The sequence below is a fragment of the Lissotriton helveticus genome, chromosome 12 (assembly GCF_964261635.1).
Source record: "Lissotriton helveticus chromosome 12, aLisHel1.1, whole genome shotgun sequence".
In the NCBI taxonomy this organism is placed as follows: Eukaryota; Metazoa; Chordata; class Amphibia; order Caudata; family Salamandridae; genus Lissotriton; species Lissotriton helveticus.
In genome coordinates, this window is record NC_136073.1 from 35,404,112 (window position 1) to 35,425,159 (window position 21,048).

Genomic DNA, 21,048 nt, shown 5'->3' on the forward strand with positions numbered 1-21,048 from the left:
GCTTTCCTAGTCAACAATAGGCGGGCATGGCCACCTGCGGTGCGAGCGGAATCCAGTTTAAGTTCTTTGACTGTGCAGTTTGAGAGGGTAACCGTCTGCTGCAGCGTGCCCTGCACGCTTAGGCATATTCATGCTGCAAACTGATCTGGACCGCGGCCGCCACAGGAGAGTGGTGGTGCGGTACTCAGCAGCCTGGTCGTCCTGCACTAGACCATTGCAGCTGTGATGAAGAGCAATGCTGGGCAAGTTGGCCAGTGAAGTAATCTAAACAAGACGGTGGCTCCAACGAACGTCTTATTGTTCTTAGCATTGACTCCACGAAAACTGCACTGAAGAAGGTGAACATCTACCAACTCACCGAAACGCCGTGTCGACTCTAAAAAATGTCTTTATGAAATGTTTTTATGCACTAATTGTTTTTAAACTTTTGATTGTAATAAATATATGTAACAACGTTGTTACATAATTTTTACATAATTGTATTTTCTGGTGTTTGTTGTATTGTGTTTTGCTGACGTACTTTACCTTATAATATTTTGAGTTGTCAATAGGTCTTGATTGATTAGCTTCAGTCCATAGTTTGGGTAACTTTGTGCCTTCAATTTGGGACTTTTTTGACTTGTGATTTGTACTTACCCTGTCCCTATTCTAAATAGTAGGGTACCTCCCTTTTTTTGTTACTACAAGTTGGTCAGTGTCCTGGACCGCAGCGCTGCCTGACCCAGTCTGGGCAGGACAGTGCCAGGGGGAGTCGTCGCGGCTGTCCTCGCCAGTACCGTCATGGCGCTCGCTAACACAAAGTAAGTGTCACTGTATTAATCTTCTCCTTTGCTCCCTAATTTAATTCAGCCCTTAGAGTAAAAGTTACACCTGAGTGATGCGCAGCAGTCACACTGCCGTATGCACAAAATTCAGTTTAGCCACGTTTCCAATCAGGGCCTTGACCTTAGGGAGTGCTGATTGATGATTAAAGAACACCTCATCCTTGTGATACTGGGCCTGTGCAATCGTCATGCAGAGATGGTTTTGCCAGGTCATCATCTCTTTTCACCATAGGTGGTGGCAAGTTATTATACGAAACTATTACTTTGTATTTTCCCCTTGTCGCCTGCCCATAGGCTCGCCGTACACAATACTTACGTTGATCTGTGTTGCGAGTTTGTGCTGGCGCGCTGGCTCGGCACAAGATGTTTTCCCTACCTGCACCTGTCACCTTCAGCCCATCTGGACTTAAGGTTTCTCTTTGCTCAAATAGGTGTAATTTGTGATATTTATGTTTCCCTTGTCTTCATTGCTTGATTTGCTTCTGCAAAAGTGTCACTAATAATCGTTGAATGTCACTCATAATTACACTAACTGTCATTATGAAAATGTCACACATAGCATTCTAAAACCTTTGCAGCTATGACAGTGACATAGATAAGACTGTGTTATCCTAAAAAGTGTTTAAGTGAATTAGAACTACAGCCCCTAAAAGGCACTTCAATTTTAATTAGGAGCCAAAAAAATGCAAACTAACTTGTGAAACTTGGTCACCTTTTGACATTACTACTGTAAATGGTTTGCGCTCTAAAAGTTGTTTCAGCGTTTTTCAGACAATTTGATTTAAATATTTTACAATTCATATTTTTTTCCCCATGCTGCAGTACGTTATTTATTGAACTACATATAAAGCTGTTTGCTTTACAACAGATAATAAATGTTCCTCCTCGATGTGCTCATTCACTGCTCTAACCTATTTTGCTCGTTATGTGGAACTCTTGTTCTTTCGCCTTTCTTCTTTTGGTCTTCTGTTGAAGGGCATTGGGCTTGTTCTGTCGAGCAGAGTTGAGTTGGGCTTCTTTTGGGCTCTTTTTGGGCTCCTATTTTGTCTGATTTGGGCTGTAAAGGTTCCTTTGCTTTGCTGCATGGTTTTTTCAATTGAAAATTAAGAGCGTTAAACTGGAGAGAGGGTGAGCATGAAACTGGAGAACATTTCTATGCTGTGTCCATCACCAGAAATGCTAAGGTTTGGGATTGGCTGTGACGTTACTTTAGAGAGAGTGTGTGCACATTGTCTGTTTATAGCGCCTGTGCCCTGGCACCTCAGAGTCTTTCTTTACTTGTGCTTTCAGCCTTTGGCCTCTCCTGCCCGGCTCTCTCCACTATCTGCCAAGTTGTCAGGGTGCTTATGTGTGACATTTTTTCATTTTTAGATGCTTATATGGGACATTTCAATGCTGTATGTGTGGCATTTTGAGTGATACTGTTTTTCGAGCATAACATAGCAGTAATGTCTATTAAATGTAATTAGCTTCAGAAATTACCCCTATTTATGCAAGCTAGTGAACTGGTGTCAACTGAGTGACTCCGTGATATTTTAAGATCTACAAATTAAATCCACTGTCTGCTTACTCTCAGAATACCTACAAAAGAGCTAAGCTAAGGATAAGAATTACTGTAGATAGTTTCAAAAAGGCCCACTTTACTTTGTATGACCATGACGAGAACATTGGTCACCACACTGCCATTGGATACCCGAATCCCCATTACTAAAATGCACCCAGGGTTGCAGACATGTACAAATGGTAAACATGCCTTTAAAAAAGGAATCAATGAGTACCCTTCATGCAATATGTTTTCCATAGTTGGTGGTTTATCCAACAATGACAATGCAATTTGGGACGTGCGGTTTCACCTTTCATGTGGTCTGTTGGCTTTAAACATGCCACTCACTGAAGTTGTACTGTAGTTTAAACTCTTAAAATAGGACGAAGATGAGCAAGAGAGGAGGTGGCAATACAGCTCGAAGGTAGCCAGTTCAGTAATGCAAAATAATTAGACGCCTCCGATGCAGACTATGAAGAGGGGCTCTAGTCTCCTGCATGTCATAGATGGGAGACTGTTGGGCTTAAAGGGCTCTTACCGAAGGTTTTGGGACACTATGACTGTTGAGGGCGACCCTGCAATGCAGGGATTGTAAGGACCTGCATTACGCCCCTGTGTCTGATGAACAGTTCTCTCCAGATGAAGGTGTCACTGAGGGGAACCCATTCCATTCTCCAAAGGGGCTTTGCAGGCTCTGCCTGAAATTGAAACTAAGTGCATATGTACAAGGAAATGGTCGCAGCGCTGCGGCAAATTGTGCAGAGAGGTGCCGTAATTACAAGGACACGGCGCACCCCTGTGTTTTTCCTTGCGCTGGCATTACAAATAGCTGCCTAGCGCCACACAGACACCCATGCTCCACAGTGCAAGGGTGTCTGAATTGCAGGGATAATTGTTTATACACAGGAAGGTGTCACTTATGGCATATAAACACTAATTCTACAGCACACATAGAAGTAGCAAATTGCCCTTTCTATGTGTGCTGCGTTGCACGAATCTAATGCCTGCTTATGCATGGCGTTAGTTTTTGGCACTGCCTCAGATTTAACACATGCTTGTAAATCTGGGGCAGTGCCAAAAAGCCAAGGGTGTTGCAGTGGAACGCCGACAGCTACACCCATTCCACGCCCCTGTCACACAGATACTTGCGTGAAAGGGTACTATACTTAGCCATGTTAAGTGGCTCAAAGCCGCTTTGTAAATATGGTGCAGGGAATTGCACTAGCGGAACATCGAAAAAAGTGATGTTCCACTGATGCAATCCCCTTGTACATGTGCCCCTCAAATGTGCTGCCCACTCCCTTCTCAAGCCTGGCATGCTGCGTCATGCAGTTTTCTATGGACAGTGCTTTATTGTCAAACAGACTACATCAGAAAGTTTAATTCCCTATCTTCTTCTTTCCGCTCTCTCTTCTCCCCTTCAAGTAATTTCCCCTACGTTTTGTTCTCTAATTTTAGACTACTAAGTCATGCTTCCCTCCATCCCTGTCCCCCACCCAAAACTCAGTCTCTTCTGTCTGCTCCCAGAGTACCTGCTTCTCTATCCAAAAGCACTACTTAAAAATAAAATGCAGTGAAACCACGCTTTGGGCTTTTTAGCAGCTGGCAGGCCTCTGCCTATCTTCTCAATCGCACCTCATGTGCGTGCTTTATCAACTAAAATAATTAATTCACCAGGAAGGCCTGTTTATTGTGTTCCCAACACTGCACTGGTACAATCGCAGGCGAGTTGTGGTGCATACCATGAGACACTGTGCAGACAGTAATCCATTGCCACAGCTCAGCAGCTCTCTCTCTGGGCCCAATTCCCACTGCTGTTCAGAACTGGGAGCATGGTTGTGGGAGAGGAGTAGTGCTAAGTTGTACAAGTGTCAGACATTCAATAACCAATTGGCCGTGACATTGACCACAGTGTTCCTACCGAAAAGCACTGTCGGTGTAGGAGGCGGCACCACAGCTGAAGCAACAACAATATTGCCTGACTGGAGATGCAGGCTAATGTCATATCCAGCCTTTATAGCGGGTACAGTCAGAGGCAGGGCCATCAGCACAGAGCTCTGACCATCTTCTCCATTGGCTATGAGGCAGCAAGCGGCAGGGACAAGAGAAAGGTAGAAGAGACTGTAATAGGAGAGAAGAACTTACTGCCGCTCAACCAGCTGATATGCCTAAGCATTTTGCTGCCTTTCAGTAATGCGAGGAATTTCCAAAAATGTGTTAGTCTACCCCAGATGAGTGACACTTGGCTGGGCTGCACTCCTATGGAGTTTGGAGTTCATGTGCTGGCATTATCTTTGAATCTGTTTACTTTTGGGCCTATGCCCCATTATACCACATGCATTTGTGTTTCCTTCCAGCAGCCTCTATCAGGTTCTGTTGATCACGTGTGTATTCCTGGCCTTGTAGGCAAAGCTGGAGCTGATACCTACTTGTTGCTTGCATGATGCTTCTTCCATGTGTGCTCTCAATTGCTCATTGATGCCTGCTAGTGGATTCCTTTCCTACTCCTCAGCTCTCTGCTCATTGTAGGCAACGTGGTCCTTTATGATTTGTGTACCATTTATGATACAGCATGATATACCATATATCTGTGAGGAGCATTTTCCTGTATATGTGTGTCTGCCATTTTATGCCATAATAGTTATATTAGTTCTTTCTGTTGCCTTTCTGGGTGCAATAGATGTGTGATAGGCTTGTGAGTAGCTGGTATAATGAATGTGGGAGGTTGGCTTAGTATATAGTGCACATTTACCTAAGTGAAGCACCTTTCACTAATCCGGACAACCCTTATAGTGACTTTAGTTGTCTTAGACAACCATAAAACGCACTCTAAGTGGTACCTTGGAGAGCAGCCTTCAGGCTTAATCCAGGAGTGTTAAGTAGCTTGTTTTACCAGAAATTGTCAATCTATGTAGGGGTCACTGGAATTATGCAGCTGAAGAAGACCAAATCATGGGGCATAGTTGACTAAATTATGTGGTAGGAAAAGACATATTTTGTGGACGAATGCAGCACATTTTTGTGACATATTTTTGCATTTATTAGTTTGACATTTTTATTGTTATTGATACTGTCTTAGTGAAGGTTTTACTCCATTATTACTACTTTAAAACTCAAATACAGCAATAGGCTACAGAAAGGTGACCCATCAACCTTCACAAAAGCACTTCCACTATGCAGCAACAGATTAGAAACTCTGCTCTAAGCCACTCCACTGTACGCCACTCTACATGACTCCACTCTGTCACTCCAATACATGACACTTTCTGCCACTCCATTCTACAACTCTCTATTCCACTCTTCATCATTCCACACTGCAACACTCCACACCACTAGCTAGTGCACAACATGGCTAAAACACATTGGCAAAGCCAATAGCTCTTCCATAGGCGAATTTCATTGAAATGTCTTATCACACATTTTTTTGTCCAACTGCATTTCCTTCAACAAAATGAACAAGTCAATGCCATAAACGCCCTGTACAAAAGTGTTTAACAAATTGCTTTTATAAGTTCTAGCAATAATTGAGTCTGGTGGACAATCAACGCAGGAAGAATTAGAACAATAACTTTTTTATCTGACAACTAATTGAATTTTGCACAATGCTCATTTTGGGTAACCTGGAAACAAACGGTGGTGATCCTGTCTTGTCATGGACCAGGTGAGAATACTGTCAGGATCTTGACAATTCACTGGCTCTCTACTTGCAGGAGAACCAGTGGAATTGTTACAATCCTGTTACAATCCTGTGTATGTCTGGCACGGCCCCTTTGCTTTGTGCTTTTCCTACAATCTCTTGCTTGATGCCTGCAACCCCCACGCTCCCAGGGTGGGAGGGAGAACTTTAACAATTCTCATGTATGCAGATGATGTAGTTCTGCTAAGTCATACTTATGTCGGTCTTCAACATCTATTAACTGAAATGCAGAAATACGCAACAGAAAATAACTTAAAAATAAACCTGAGCAAAATGAAGACAATGTCAATCAATAGTAAAAAGACCACACAGAAAAGTTGGTTCCTTGGCGGCACTAAAATTGACCATGCTAGGGAGTATAAGTATCTAGGAGTCATATTTGACAAGGAAGGGTCCTTTTGGTGCCAAAAAGAGGAAATAGGAAGGAAAGGTCTGTTAACTGCCTTGACGATGAAAAATCTTGCAAACAAATTGATGGGACCAACGTTGACTCCGCTACTGAAGGTAGTTCAGGCTAAAATTCTCCCCTCGATAACCTATGGCAGCGAGGCAATGCGGGGAAGAGACGCTAAGGAGTTGGACAGGACATTGGTGAAAGCTTACAGAACTATGTTTTGTCTTCCGTCTTATACGTCAGCAGCACACATAAGGCTGGAGTTTGGCGTTCAACAACAAGTCTTAGCTAGGTATGGGGCATATATCATCTGTTGGCATGAGATAAAAAGGCCACTACAAATACGCTTAACTATCTGTTATGGCATGATATACAACACAGGGAGTCTTCCCAGGCAAGAAATTATCTTCTGCTAGCCTTATATTCAACCAAACTCTCTGGACTCTGGGATGCACAACTCGGCTACCTCAATCTCAAAAAATTAGTCTGGAAAAACATAAAACTATCCTCCTTATTGGAGGACAAGGCAAGCTTCTCGAAAAGATCACATGCCTGGATGACCCTCAGTTCCTATAAATTACTCACCCCACAACCATACTTCAATCAGGGCTACCCCAGGGCGATAAAAATGAATTTCTTAAGGTACAGACCGGGGATCCTTCCATGCACTCAGCATCTACCGCCATGGCTGAGGATAAAAGGCCAAGATACTTTCAGGCTGTGCAATATCAAGAATGGTGATATTCTTCATTTAATTTGCCTATGCGAAGAACTGCACCAAGCGCGGATACAACTTCTAAAAGAACCTCTCAAACAGAAAGGTATCCACACTAGAAGGCAAGCAGTGCTGGCCTGTTTAAACCCGGCAAATACTCAATTAAACTGCAGACTGGTAAAATTCCTGATGATGGCTGAACAAAAAATGCAACAAATATCAAAGAATGCTTCGCAAAGCCCACCATCGTGAAACTGACTGCCAGATGTGTACTAGGCTTTTAGCAGAACCTCATCAAGGATGCCAGGAGTAGCAGTGGGAACACTTTTGTAATAAGTAGAAGATAATTTGCTCGGAAAAACGGGCAAGCAGGTCCGGAGCACATATATTCTGAGACAAACAAAAATTACAGCATCCAGCGATCTATTGACTTTTTCCAACTAGCACAACCTAATTGTGTTTTAACTGCAATGAATTTTCCATCTTGGCTTTTAAACGATTTTAACAATCATGTTTTATGAATTTTGTAGTGCTATTATTGCAATGGTTTTAATTGGATGTATGACGTTACAAGGCATGCTTTTACCACGCATGCTGTTACAACGCAGTTTTTACAACGCATAGCGCTTTGGGGTGCTGGATTGTGAATAGTTTAATTTACTATTCCAACTCCAGTCCCCGTGGACACTAGGGAAGGTGTTGGATAGTAAATTAAATCTATTCCCTATCCTAGAGCGCCCCCCAGCGTAATGCCTTGTAATGGTTTTCGTTGTAAAAGCTGCGTTGTAAAAGCACTGCGTTGTAAAAGTTTCGTTGTAAAGGATGTTTCCCGTTTTAATTAGCTATGCAAATAAAAAATAAACTAAACTAAACTAAAACGATCTCTTGCTCCAGTCTTCTCACATACAACAATCATAAAATGCTTACTGAATGCTTGACTAATCCGTTTGTAACAGGCTTATTAGAATCATTGACTCCCAAGATATAAAACACTTAACATTTAGTCCAAAAGCCATCATTAAAAGAAGCCTTGTGCAAGCAACCAGATGAATAAAATTACTAGAAATTAATCTGAATTAATGTCACCAGTGTTCAATTAACATTCACTTTGAATTCAGCTAGTCTTGCTTAACTCTTGACAGTCATTGCCTTTAGTCTTCAGATATTGCTCACAAATATACCACTAGTCTTCAACTAGAGGTCACAATAAATGAGACTAGCCTTCATTTTGCACTTGAAATAGCACAATAGTGCTGCGAATAAACTCTACCAGAATACTACTAAGCTTCAAATACTATTCTTCTGAAATACTATTAGTCTTCTTTTAGCAGTCAATTGAAATGTTCATCATGTATTTGAAGGGTTGTTCAGTAGAACTAGTATTCCCTCATTTGTATATTTCCGCTTGTGGGCATTCTTCATAGTCTTCATGCATACTAAATGAATACTACAATTTATTAGTAAATAAATACCACTGGAAATACTGAAATCACACCAAATGAAGAGCTTCCATTTTGGTGAGGGGGCTACAGACAGCTTTAGCAATGTGTTCGCATACCTCTTGTTTCCAGTATAGATGGTACACTTAGAGGGGGCTTTGGGTCCACCCCTTGGTCATAATTGGATTGCTAGGTTGTCTATCTAAGGCCGCTCCTGTTGATTGGATGACTGTCCTCCCTATTCTCGGGTTTGTCTTCACCCAGGGGCATTTCAGTCTCTAGAGTTCAAACAGGATGAGCGGTATGCTTTCACTGCTGACATCATGGAACATTTTCCTTTTGCCGATAGTATGGCATTGCACTTTGAATACTCAATGTCCTTTTCTGCATGTCTTCAAATGCTTTATTCGCCTTTTTTTATTTATCTTGGTGCTTGGCTTTCTGCCCCCTTCTCTTGGAGTCTCTTTTGTGCCGCTCTTCACCTTCTACTGCTCTCGCTCTGTATCGGAGGCAGCTCGTTACTTCCAGCCTTGATCCGGCGTTACTGCTTCTGATTTCCCATCCTCCCGCCCTACTCATGAACACGGAAAATAAATGTGCCCGTGAAACACTAATGTGACAATATTCAGTACTGTAATCTGGCTTTGACAGGATGCTGTGGATCTGGATATCAATGGCTGATCGATTTCTGTTTTCTGGACATGTTCAGAGTGTAATGTTGCAATTTCTGGTGATGCCATAACTAGACGTCACCTGATGTCATTTCCAGGATGTCATTAACACAGAAATTGGTTATTTTTCATCTAGAAAAAATCCTGCCTCTTTTTAGTCCTATAATGTTTCAAACATGTCTTTTTTATATGAAATCTGATAGGCATTGCCATAACTGCAGTACACAAACACACACACACACAGTGACAAAGAGCGGGTACCAACTGTAATCACCAAGGGGTGTTAACAACCATTGTCTAGAAGCGTGCAGAGGAGGATGGGGGTTGTGTCCAGACTGTCACTTCACAGCTGATGTGTCCCTCAACACTCGCCCTTTCCTCCTCGCCTGTCTGAGATGCCCTCCTCTTCTCCACCATTGCACAGCCTTTTTGTTTGCTCGAGGAGTGCCTTTCAGTGCTTAATTTGTGAAAAAATAAGCGTTGGGGCCCTTGTCAGGAGGCCACTGCAGCGTGCACCACCCATTGCCCCTGTAAGCGCTGCCTGTGACAGTGTCAACACCACTACTAACAATTACACTTATTCAAATGTGTCAATTCAGACTATACCAGCCCCCCAAAGGTATACGAAGGACTTGGGGGCAGGTATTAGTAATTTTGTAAGGTATATTGAATTGACAAACAACTGTTGTTATGCTCAACTCTAAATTAAATAAACAGCGCCACCATGTGGAGACGGTATTGACAGTAAAGTGCTGGTGCCGAGCACCGGAAACCACCAGCTCAAATTAACCACAGGTGCCTCTGCTAAGAGAGACAGACATTACCAAACACATCAAGCTAGCTTAAAGTGAAAACCCTTGAGTACGTTTTTGTTGAAATAAAGATAATGATCAAGCAGCCTGTATCTCGGTTGCAAGCAGAGCAGAGTACAACGCCCTTTCTCCCGTCAGGTGAAAAATGGGCCTTCTGTGGAAGGACACTCTAGCCAAAAGCATAGGCGCTAGAAGTAGAAGTGCGGGGGGTAATGCTGCCGCACCCCCAAAATCCTATGCTGGAGTTCAAAAGGTGGAAGAGCAATAAATATGCGGTTACATTTTGTGTTTATTTTCTCCCATTTGCAGTGCGTTCAAATACAAAGGTCAAATGTCTAGTTATGTCTTCTGATAAATTGGTACTTGGTCTTTTTAGAACAAAACCTGGGCCGTATTACATAAAGTTCCCCGGTGATGCATCGGGCATGTGTGCCTACTTTGTGTGCCCCTGGGGTACTTTGGAATTAAAGAAGGGTCTGCAGACGCATGTGCGGCCCCTTACATAATAGAGATAGCTCTGGTGCATATGTATTGCCAGCGCTATCTCAAGAGGGCATTATCTTACTTGAATGGGGGCGCGTCCCTATGCAAATGAGGGAATCTTTTTACCTCTCCGCCATATTATGTTCCTAGGTGCCCAGGCAAGGAAGCTGTCAGGAGGTGCACTGAAAGTGTGCCACAAAAAGGTGGTGCACTGTCAGTATGCCTCCTGATTGCAGCCTTCTGGAGGGGAAAGAGGGTTCTATGGACCCCCCAGACATCCCTTTGCAGGCGGGTGCAGTAACTCACTGCACACACCTGTAAAAGGGATCTCTAATCCCTCTTTGAAGTGCAGGTGTGTTGCCGAATGTACAGTGAAACACGGAGCTGCTTCAGTTCAGGCAGCGACACAGCATCAAAGTTGCAGACAGACACCAGTTGCGAAGTCGCTCTGCATCGGTTTCTTCTTGTAGCACTGAAACTCACTTCCAAGGGCTCAGGCACTGGAACTGGCACCACTTGACAAGTAGGGCTCTTAGCGGATGAGCCTAGGTTCTATGGCCAAAGTCTTTGAGGTAAGCTCATCTCAAGCCGTGGAAGGCAGAAGCAGCAGGCCAACAGCAAAGTGGCACTCCCTCCTGGCAGCCCAATAGCTCGTCTTCCTGACAGAATGTCCTCAGTTGAGAGTGTTGCGAGTTTATGGTGTCAGAGGTCCAGTACTTATACCCATTTTGACCTTTGAAGTAGGGAGACTTCAAAGAAATGTATTTGTAGTGTACAAGACCCTGCCCTTCCTGGCCCTGGTTCCAAACACATTGCAGGGGGTACACAGTTCTTGGTGTGGGGACAGGCACAACCTTATTCAGGTGCAAGTGTCAGCTCCTCCCTTCACACTAGCTCCGGAAGACCCATTAGCCTGGTGATGGGCCATCATCAACCCTCAGCTCCCTTTTTGTGTGACTGTCTAGAGTGAATTTACAAAACACAACTGTCACCCCACCCAGGCATATAATCTAGGGACAAGTAGAGACAAGCAATAGTTTAAGTAAGGAAAGAACAACACTCTAAAATTGGCATTTTCAGACCGCTAATTTAAAAACCAACTTTACTAAAAGATGTGTTTCTAAATTTGGAGTCGAGAGACACCAAACTCCAATTTTCTGTCTGTACCCAATCGTATGATGCACTTGTAATATGTTACAAGGCAACTCCAATGCTAACCTATGGGAAAGATAGGCCTTGCTGGACTGAAAACAAGTTTAGACGTTCTTCACTACCAGTGCATGCAATACTTACAAACACATGTCCTACTTTTTACTTTTTAAGTACGCTGCCCTTTGCCCATGGGTCTACCTAGGGCCTACCTAGGGCCTACCTTAGAGGTACCTTACATGTAATAGAAGGGACATTTTAGTCCTGGCAAGTATGCAAACCTGCCAGGTCAAGGTGGCAGTTCAAAACTGCACCCACAGGCTCTGCCGCGGCAGCCCCGAGACACGTTTGAAAGTCTACTCATGTGGGTGGCACAATCTGCAGTGCGGGACCACTATTAGCATCTGATTTACAGGCCTTGGGCACACACGGTACCATACTAAGGACTTACTAGTAAATCAAATATACCAATTGTGGAGAAACCAAATGCCACCCCATTGTAGACACAGAGCACATATACTTTAGCACTGGTAAGCAGTATTAGGTACCCAGAGTCCCAGAAAAACGAAGTCCAGCACACAGTATTAAGTACCTAGAGTCCTAAAACCAGAAAAAACAAAGTCCAGCACTCAGTCAAAAACAGGAGGTCAGAAGCAAAAAGACTGGGGAAACCATGCCAAATGATTCCAAGTCTGACATACATGAAATAACATAAGAGACCTGTATAAAACACAGAACCTAATAGAAAACAACCACAAACCATGATGTAGCACAACACATAACAAAACATAATACAACTAAACACATAAAGCAAAAACATACCATGACAAATATATAACATACAGCAAAACACAAATTATATCAGTATTCACTCCATATTAAAACCATTTTCCTTTCATTGGCAAAATAAGAGGACCATAATTTCAATTTTCCACCTCCTGGAAAATGTTATTGTGCATATTATCATACTATATTTATTTGCAGTCAGTGTGAAGGAGGCTCATGAGATCTTAGCAGGAAGTTCAATCTGAAGATTGAAGGAACCCATTTCGACCCCCACAACATTTCTAACATACTTTAATAGTTAATCTTGGATGAGATCAAGAAACAAGGGGAATCCAGGCAGATTCTGGATCCAGCAGCATTTAATAAGTATGGAATCTGGGCTGGTGCAAGTGAACTATGCTGAAAGTAGTTAGGTGGGAGAGGTGTGGCGCCGCGGCCAGGGCGACTGACGCTGGAATCTGGGGACCACGGTTCGATCCCCGGCTCCGGCGGCAGGTCAGCCCAGCACCATGTGACTCTGGGCAATAGCTCGCTTAATCTTCCCGACGGCCCACAGCGCCTAGAGACCCTTACGGGTGATTGTGCGCTTTACAAATGTGGACTTTAGAGACAATGAGACCCTTTGAGCAGCACCAGCCTGCTGTCCAGCTCTGCTTTCTTAGTAGCAATGTGCAGACAGTGAGAGGGATTTCTTATATTTAATTCTTTCTGGGGCCAACACACAGGCTGAATTTAAGGGGCCATCAGCCCACCTTTTATTGGGTGAAGCCTAATAGACAGTGCATGAGCTGTCTGATTGAGACTTAATGTGGGCTTTCCAAGAAAACTGAGGAACTTGGATCTTGCCCTTTGCTTAACATTCACTGGCTTATCTTTTCACCCTCATTTGTCTGCTTCTCATTCATGTTCGAAGCGGATGTATGACGTTACAACGCATACTTTTACTCCGCATACCATTACAACGCGGTATTTACAACGAATACCGTTACAACGCATAGCGCTTAGAGGTGCTGGATAGTGGTAAGTATAATTTTCTATTCCAGCTCCAGTCCCCGTGGACACTAGGGAAGGTGTTGGATAGAAAATTAAACTTATTCCCTATCCTAGAGCGCCCCCCAGCGCAATGCGTTGTAATGGTATGCGGAGTAATGGTCGCGTTGTAGTGGTAGTGCGGAGTAAAAATTGCATTGTAACAGGTGTATACCGTTCGAAGCTTAGTCTTGGGGTTGTCCCTACGATGGACCATTTTCTCTTTACAGTCTCTTTGGTTGGTATCTCTGCTTCCACTACTTGCCTTTCAAGCACTACTTTTTTCTTTTGTTTTAGGCATTCCCTGAGATGGTTTTTGTTTTTGAGCCATCTCCCTCATGTATCTCTCTCCCCCTGCATCCTGGTTTGCTCTCTGTCGCGTGTCTGCTTCTCTCACACTTGCGCTCACCACTGCGCTTCTCCTGTTTGTTAATGAGCACAATCCATGGTGAAACAATGTGTTATTCCTGCTTTGCAGCCTCTAATAAGGAATAATGTGGCGTGAATAGATGAACTTGGAAAGCCCACATCTGATAATCTGAATTCATATCTAGATCTGCGCCCATAGAATCCATGCTAAAGTTGAGTGTAACTGCAGGTTGCAGTACATCCGCGGGTTTATTCCTAAAGCTAAAAGACATTAAAAGGAATTTATAACTTTTTATGCATACATTCACCCCGCATGGCTTTACAGCGCAGTTGTTACAATGACCGTGTTGTTACCACGCGTGCCATTACATCACAAGTTGTATCAACGACTTGTTGTAGGGGGCGCGCTGGACTTAGGAATAGTATTAATTACTATTCCTACTCATGTTTGTGCAACAGCAAGGAAGGGATTGAATTTAAAATCCAACAAATTCCCTGGTGTTACACTCCCCCTACAGCAAGTCATTGATACGACTTGCGATGTAATGGCACGCGTGGTAACAACGCGGTCATTGTAATGACTACGTTGTAAAGCCATGCGTTGTGGAAACAGAGTTGTAAATGCTGTTTCCCCATTTAAGTGCAAGTGTTGCATGTGTCACTTGTGTGCTGGACAGTGTAGTGGGAATCAGAATGCGATGCCCAGCCGTGGCCCGCTAGGGAGATGTGCAGCTCACACGGAACAACAAAACCCAACTTGTTATCAGCAGGCTTTCTCAAATCCCTGATTCAGCTTGGGCTTAGTTTGTTTCTCCATTAAAAACGGATTGAGGTATCTGGAAGATCAATGCAATTTCTAGGCCTGTGTGAAATTTTATTTACACCGGGGAAATCATAGTAATCTCAAATAATTTCAGGAATTACAAATTACTCTTGAGATGCAAACGTGATTATGCCATTTTGAGTAATTAAGAGTAACTTGGGGCAAAAATCTTAGCACAGGAACAGCAGAGAGCGAGCGGCTGTTGGGTACTGTTGTCTTGTCCTGTAGCATTTAGTGCTATTTCCTCAGTGCAAACTGCCTCCTCAGGACCATTTTGGATGCAAGGATGCATGTTGAACTCAGAATATAGTGAGTAATTACGCCAGAGAGAATTATGTCAGTCGCTCCCACCCCTAGTAATCTCAGGTCAGTTTCTGCTTTCAGGATTTAATCTTCAATTATTTACCCATTCTAAAGATAAATTTAGCAATCAGGACATGGCTCTGTGTATTGGGTAGATGTCTGAAAGGTAAGGTGAATGGAAACGCTTGCAATATTTCATGCAATTAATTTTTGTTTTGTTATATATGAACTGAAATTTATGTGGGGTCGGCTACTCTGTGAGAGCAGAGGAGCGTTGACCCACTGCCAAAAATGCCCTCTAGGAAAGCCTCAGGGAAGAAAAATAAAATGGTGAAAAAGCTAATGTATTACCATTTTATTGTTCACCCCCCGACCCCCCCTCCTGAAATGAGTGACAAAATGGGGTGGGGGCATTGCTGCACTGCTCCAGAGCACCAGCAGTTAGCTGTGCACTTCGGTTTAAAGTGTGATTGGGTTTTTGTCTGACTGTCTTGCAACAGCCAGCCATACATGCTCATTTTAAACTTCTCTAGCGCAGCTGGGGTAGAGCAAGTGCAAGCCTCCAGTGCCCTCAGGAGCTCAGAGAGAGGCCGCTCCCACCAACCCTGCCACTGCTCTCATGCTGGTGAGAACAGCATCAGGACTGGTATGGGGAATTTGCTAGAGACTGAACAGAACACAGATGGAGTGAGGAGGACGACGGATGCCATGTATCAAGCAAGCTAGTGATTATTTATTTTTATTTACACATACTCATTTTGCATGCATGCACACACGGATCACACATTTGCTCCTACCCCCACTTTGACTGCTTGCCAGTCACCACTGAATTTATGTGTTTAATTTGTTTTTAGCACAAGCCATAACTTGGGATATATGAGACATACTGTCACTTCTGCATTTTTGGCTAACAGCTAAGATTTCCCTATCTTTTTATTTTACTGTCGCTGGATAACACCATGTCGGCAGAAGGAACATTTTTTGTTTAAACAAACACGTGAATTCTGTTAGTTGTAATTTTAGGACGCAAAGGGGTCTATTAGAATGGGAGACGGATCGCAACTGCCCTACCGGCGGAGGCGATCCGTCCGCCAAATCAACCCGCCGAACGACGTTTTGCCCCCCGCCACATTAGCATGGCGGGGGTACCGCGGCGGACAGAAAGACCGTCTGCCGCTTTTGCCTACCGGCCAGAACGTCTGCCGCTTTTCCACTGGTAGGCAATCGTCCCGATTGTCTACCGGGCGGAAAAGGCCCATATCATGGTGGCATCCATATTATGATGTGGCATTTTCAATGCCTTTCCATGGCGGAGACTCTGCCATGGAAAGGCATGCAGAGTTTTCTTTGGGGGCCCGTTACGGGTCCCCAGGGGGTGGGAGGGGATGGGGGACAGCACTTGGGGGGTACCCATGGAACCCACCAACATTGGCATGCACAAGGTGGCAGGCAAGGCGAGGTGCCTGTCACGTTGTGCATGCCAAAGCACAACATGCATATATTGCATTGTGGCGGGTGCTGCTTACAGCACCACCCGCCACAATGTAATATATACGGGATGCCACCGTGGCAGTGGCATCCTAATTGGTGGTGCAGACCGTCGCACCACTGGAGGCCGGTCCCTGCACCGCTAGGGTGCCGGGCGGACTGGAGTCAGCCCGCCATCCTAATAGACCCCTTAGACTGATAAAATAGTGTTAACACAAGTGAAACCAATTCTCAGTAAAATGAAAGTCCAATTCTGTGAAGATGGTGTCCCTCACTCATACCAACAATATTTTACATTCTGGGAATGGCAGGCTTCCCTTTACCCTTGTTAGTTCTGGTCTGGTCTTTAAGTCCACAAACATAAAATCATGTTAGCTAGAGAGTCAATCCTAACAAAGTGTTTCAACAGTGCTTAGTTTGTTAAATAAAGTAAGTGCCAGGGCCCAAGGTATGTCACAGCATGCCACTGCAGCTTGGGCAATCTGCCAGCACTGCCAATGCCAGTGCCACTGTTACCTTATAACCAAAACATTACAATAGATGTCCATTTGGATTATTCCATGACATTAAAGCTGTTAGAACAGACTGGATGAGCTCCTGTTATTTTAATTTATATTTATATTGACATTTAAGACAATGTATGGCTGTTCTCTCCTCAAGAATAGACTGGCAGTGCCGCCTTGTGGTAGATTGTCAGGAATAAATGCGGGCGTTGAGAAATAAGTGCAGTTGGTGAGCACCAGAAGACACTGCACAAATTAAGCACTGGTTGGACTAACTGGAGTGGTCTTCGTAGCACTTTGTGGCACTGTATATAATGTTGCATACTCTCTGTAGCGGCAGTTTGCTGTTTAGCGTAGTCAGTATTGCACTTCATTGACCTAATTTCCAGAAAAGGCAAACAGAAACTTCAGGTCTGACAGTTATAGTTCACAAAAGTCATGTACATTCAGAAATGTTTTTTTGGGAACATTTCTGTTTGATAGGAAGCAGTCCGGTTTCTAGTGCTATACAGTATCTTGAAACAACCATGCTTCTAGTTATGGAGGGCAGTTCATCTAAAATCTTTCCAAGAGTACTTTTTCAAAAATGTTCATTATTTTGAGTGCAGAGTCCCTGCTGCATGGTGCTTAGGTAATGTACCAGTGTCCAAGGGCTGGCTCTGTGGAATCCAGAAATTTCAAATGTCTGCAATGTTTTGCTACACATGCTCCACTTGGGTGCTGTGAACATGCTTTCTCCAGAGCTCAGGTTTGTTTTCTGTACATTTTTGGTTTGAATCTGATGGTGATTGCTTTCACTGGCACCGCTTAACAGTAGACTTTACAGGGTCAGGAAAATGGAGAGCAGAGCCAAAGCATCTTGATTTATCATACTTGTGGTTGGCTTTATTGTAACTCTCATTTGTTTTCTTCATTTTTGAAGGTTTTCCTTATCCATCTTGTTTTTGTCCTTCCCCTGGGGAATAGCCTCTTTACCATTCCCCTGTTTTGGTTTACCTGTGTTCTTCCACTGGGTACTATGTTTTAATTTTTTTATTACACAAATGATAGTGCATGTGTTTTTCAACTCTCTCTGTTGCATGCTCCCCCAATGCCAATTCCATGCCCCCTGTAATCTATGTTTTTCTATCTCATGGACTTTGCCCCTGTGTTCTGTGTTATTCTCTCCCGTGTGTGATTCTCTCCTCTCACTCGCCATGCTGTTGTCACCCTTGTGTGCTGCTTGCTCTCTTGTGTGGTTCCCCCATGTTCCATTTTCTTCTCTTCATCATGTGCTTTTCCCCTCCCCCTCTGTTGCTCACTCCCCATGTTCCCCTCTCCTTCATGTGCTGCCTTTGTCTTTCACCAACCAGCTCATCTTTTGTCCCATTTCCACTGTTGTAGTCTTTTTTTTTTGTCCCGTGCTCAAAATGCTTAATATTTTTAATTTACCAATCCAATTTGCATCCACCATTTTGGATTGGTAAATAAAAGCAAAGCAAATAGCACTGCCTAGTTTTGCTAGTGGGTGTTTGTCTTGTGATGCATGTGCACGCATATATCCTTCTTCATGTAAACACCAGCAGAACAGCACAACCACCAGTGGTCATGTCATTGCACTTTAACATTTTTTTATTCTTTCCTGATGCTGCACAACATAGGGGAAACCCATTTTGCTTTTCCACTTGACCCTGAACAGCATTACCAAAAGGCAATGGCAAAGTCAATAGGTCTCAGAAACGAGGCATATTGGCCTAGCCAATGCTTGTTCGAGTATGATCCTGGATAGGAGATATTTGGAGTATATGAGTGTGTTAGTGGGTGCATGAAAGGCTATACGGGTGATTGATTGGTTGTTTGACGATCTCTATGGTTGTCTGGGTGTCTGTGTGTGTTAGTGAGGAGGTGAGTGACTGCCTGTATGGATCAGTGAGTGTCTGTATGGCTGTGTCGCTGCTTCACTCCCCAGGCTGATTTTGGGCCAAGGGACTCCATCCGGTGTGGCCCAGCCATTTTTTCTTTGGGGTCCAAGCGGCCCCTCTCCCGGGCCATTTTTGGCCCTGAGGACCTCATCTCCCAGGACATGGCCTCTCATTGGGGGCTGCGGGGGGGGGGATCCTGAAGGCCCCTGTGGTCCCGGACGGCTCCCCCCTCCAGCGGAATCTGACATTGCTTTTTGCATCCAGGGAGCTGCTGACATGGATCTCCATGGATGTAAAAAGTAAAGTGTGCTCCACTTTGAACAAAGCTGAGCACACTTGTTTGCGTTGGGATGGCGGGACCATAGCAAACTGCAATGTCCCGCAGGTAGGCGTCCCAGGACATTGCTGGAGCCGGCCCCGGGGGGTGGCCGTCCCACGGCCATTTACGTATTCCATCTTAAAAACAAGCATTTACAATGCAATAGGTCTCGCAGCATTAAAGTTTGAGCTATTGGCATTGTATATTACAATGTGTTGCATTAATTTGTTATCAAACTCTGAATTGTTGTATAAAGATGATTTGCAAACTGTCAAATGTTGCTGAATAGTAAGCAACATTGTGAATAATATTGTTTGCTAGTCATCCTTGGGTACCAGAGTACTTCACTTGAGGCAGAGGTATTATCTTTAGACTACAGGTGCCGGTGCCGCTTGAGCTAGAAACAGGGCCAGCCACTCACTACTCTGCACTCACTACTCTGCACTCACTACTCACTACTCTGCACTCACTACTCACTACTCTGCGCACTCACTCTGCACTCACTACTCACTACTCTGCACACTCACTCTGCACTCACTACTCACTACTCTGCACTCACTACTCACTACTCTGCACTCACTATTCACTACTCTGCACTCACTACTCTGCACTCACTACTCACTACTCTGCACTCACTACTCACTACTCTGCACTCACTACTCTGCACTCACTACTCTGCACTCACTACTCTGCACTCACTACTCACTACTCTGCACTCACTACTCTGCACTCACTACTCTGCACTCACTACTCTGCACTCACTACTCTGCACTCACTACTCACTACTCTGCACTCACTACTCTGCACTCACTACTCTGCACCCACTACTCTGCACCCACTACTCTGCACCCACTACTCTGCACCCACTACTCTGCACTCACTAATCTGCACTCACTACTCTGCTCTCACTACTCACTACTCTGAACTCACTACTCTGCACTCACTACTCACTACTCTGCACTCACTACTCACTACTCTGCACTCACTACTCACTACTCTGCACTCACTACTCACTACTCTGCACACTCACTCTGCACTCACTACTCACTACTCTGCACACTCACTCTGCACTCACTACTCTGCACACTCACTCTGCACTCACTACTCTGCACTCTGCACTCACTACTCTGCACTCACTACTTTGCACTCACTACCCTGCACTCACTACTCTGCACTCACTACTCTGCACTCACTACTCTGCACTCACTACTCACTACTCTGCACTCACTACTCACTACTCTGCACCCACTACTCTGCACTCACTACTCTGTACTCACTACTCTGCACCCACTACTCTTCACCCACTACTCTGCACTCACTACTCTGCACTCACTACTCTGCACTCACTACTCTGCACTCACTACTCTGCACTCACTACTCACTACTCTGCACTCACTACTCACTACTCTGCACCCACTACTCTGCACTCACTACTCACTACTCTGCACTCACTACTCACTACTCTGCACTCACTACTCTGCACTCACTACTCACTACTCTGCACACTCACTCTGCACTCACTACTCTGCACACTCACTCTGCACTCACTACTCTGCACTCTGCACTCACTACTCTGCACTCACTACTCTGCACCCACTACTCTGCACTCACTACTCTGCACTCACTACTCACTACTCTGCACTCACTACTCTGCACTCACTACTCTGCACTCACTACTCTGCACTCACTACTCTGCACTCACTACTCTGCACTCACTACTCTGCACTCACTACTCTGCATTCACTACTCTGCACTCACTACTCACTACTATGCACTCAATACTCAGCACTTACTACTCAC

General features: G+C 44.3%; 1 protein-coding gene across 2 annotated transcripts in view; it reads left to right on the forward strand.

The window, feature by feature from the left end:
- Nucleotides 1–1,837: 1,837 nt before the first annotated feature.
- The window catches only part of LOC144798783 (N-acetyllactosaminide beta-1,3-N-acetylglucosaminyltransferase 2-like), an 89,064-nt gene continuing 69,853 nt past the window's right edge, over nt 1,838–21,048 (forward strand). The window contains exon 1 of one of the 2 annotated variants that reach the window (XM_078669830.1): nt 1,838–1,952. The gene's annotated coding sequence lies outside the window, so the exon portion shown is untranslated. Of the gene's footprint in view, nt 2,009–21,048 lie in introns of both variants that reach the window. The other variant, XM_078669829.1, reaches the window with a different exon arrangement.